Below are 2,446 nucleotides of genomic sequence, written 5' to 3'. Positions count from 1 at the left end.
CTGTCTTTAACTACAGTTTTCAGACGATTGACACCCTCTTTTGACCACTGGCAACACAGGTGCACCTACCCACATGCAGGATTATACACATAAAGAAATAAAAATAAAATTCCTTTCTCAATATTAGCCCCTCAAAATGGCGTCACTGTGGCCAAGCCTCCTAGGATGTCAAGTCAACAGGCTCCAGAACCAGAAAGAGGAAAATCAAAACTTAGCATTCCTCAGGAATCATTCTCCACAAACCCCCCTTGTAGAAACTGGGTTTTCAAAACCCCTGGCAGAAACCAGGTTTTGAAAATGTCCCCAGCTGAGACCAGGTTTCAGCAGAAACCAGGTTTCATAAAACTCTGTGCTTATCCAGAAAATTACAGTTCCTTCATCCTCCAATTCAATGGTCTGAGCCAGCTAGCACTTGTGGGCAATGGCTTCCACAGGAACCTGCCTCTAAACATGTTTCCAGCCCACTTGGAGCTGGTCAGAGACAAGGCCTTAAGAGCTCGCAGACACCTGCCTTTGTTTCCAGATTTTTACAGCCTTCTACTCCAGGTGGCTTGAAGTAAGTGAGAAATACTGCAGTGTATGAAACCTTTTATTAGGTAACACTAGACTCCCCAACCCTTCCTGGGGTCTTTTATTAATGCAATGTTTTCCCTAATTTCTCCACTCTTCTGGGAGATTCTTGTCCTTGAAAAGAGGCAATTGTCATAGAAGCTAACAGACATGAAGGCAAGCTCTTCAGGTTCCTGCTGTCTTCGTCTGTTCTTTCCCAGAATTCCTTGGTCCAGCTGTCTTTAACAGGATCTTCGATTTCTTCATCGTCTGTACTTTAAATACAGGTAGAGACTATTATCAGTTTCCTCTCAATTAAGCAATCCACATTGTAATCAGAACTCAAATATAAAGGCTTTTTTAATTACTAGAGAAATCATGGCTAGAAATTGGTTAAATTTTCCAGCAACGGATCCTTTTTCTGGCTAAATAAAATGAATATTCTTGTGGGTATTCTGTTATGAAAATAGCTTTTCTTATATTTTCCTTGGAAGACTTGACTGACAGCTCTAGGCAACAAATATAGCTACATATATAGATAAAATTTCCTGGAGTGCAGTTTGTCTTCTGTTATTTCCCTTCCCATTTGAAGTTGCTGTTGCTTTAAGGACCATCTGCAACACTGTGAGCTTTCTTTAAGTAAATGGAGCCATTTATACTCATTCTGCTTCAATGACTTGAAAAGTCCCCACTAAACACCTGGGTGTCTTATTCATTAAAGCAAATGATAAACCAAAGGCTTATTGGAAAGTTCTTCTGACTTGACTCTGGGCCATCCAGCCACAAGGACCTCTGGAGGCCCCGTAAACAGTTCAGAATGTGAGTTCAGGACATCATTGGTCCAGGTCTTCTGAGGAGTTCCAGAAGTAACCCTTAGATTCTTGGGATGGAAAAGGCTATGTCTAGAGGAATCAGAAGATTTAATTAAAAGTTTAGCTTTGGAAAGTTTCCTGCACAGTATTTTTAAATATATATAAAAGAGCAGTTTCAAAGGGGGAAAAGTTTTCCTTAATTGAAATAAACCTTACTGTGGATATTGAAAATGGAGCCTCCTACAATTCACAGAAGCGAGCTGGGAAGCTCTATTGCTCACTGGGCTGAGGCCTCCAGGAGAGCCAGCTATCCTCCACTTCCAACTGCTATGGAACCACCTTTGAACTTAATCAAGGATAGTGCCAGACATGTGTTTCTCTTCATGATATGAGCACAAATTCCAAGGTCAAAAAAATGTGAGAGGCAAGAAACAGAGGGTAGGTGTGGGGTTGCACCCTCTAGGCAGACACACCTTCTATCAGTTCTACTCAGGCACTTTGAACTATGTGTCACATGAAGGAAGCCTGAACTCTAGGACCAGGCAAGCACCTCCCTGTCCATCCTGCAGGCACTTGGCTTGGTCCTTATACCAATCTAACCTTTATCATGCCACAAACTTATCATTTGAGCATATCACGTTGGTTGGAAAACCTTCCAAAAGTTAAAAGTCCTCCAGCCTGTGCAGAAACCTTGACCCAACCTGATTGTCCCCTGATCCAGGCTGGCTCTCTTTTTGCCTGGAGTCTGTCTCCATCTCACTGCATGATCCACTCCTGGCTTCAAAGTACGGTGTCCCTCTTAGCCCACCCCATTCTCTGCAACCCCACCACTCAGCTGCTCTTCCTATCTGGAAAGTTCCATATTCCACATAAACCTTCATGCAACACCTTCTTCAAAAGACACTCAAATGTCTTGAATGGACATTGTCCTTCCTCCAGGCAATACAGAACATTAGTACTAATGCTATGCACATATACACCCACTGCAGTGGGCAGCGTACTGCCTATCTACATGTACTTTGTCTACTATTGTAGCAAAACCCAGGACACAGACTGTTTGAGATCTATTTGTTGTTGTTTTGTTT

The sequence above is a fragment of the Nannospalax galili genome, unplaced genomic scaffold (genome assembly GCF_000622305.1).
Source record: "Nannospalax galili isolate Female #2095 unplaced genomic scaffold, S.galili_v1.0 scaffold2160, whole genome shotgun sequence".
Taxonomy (NCBI): domain Eukaryota; kingdom Metazoa; phylum Chordata; class Mammalia; order Rodentia; family Spalacidae; genus Nannospalax; species Nannospalax galili.
This window is presented reverse-complemented; position numbering follows the sequence as displayed.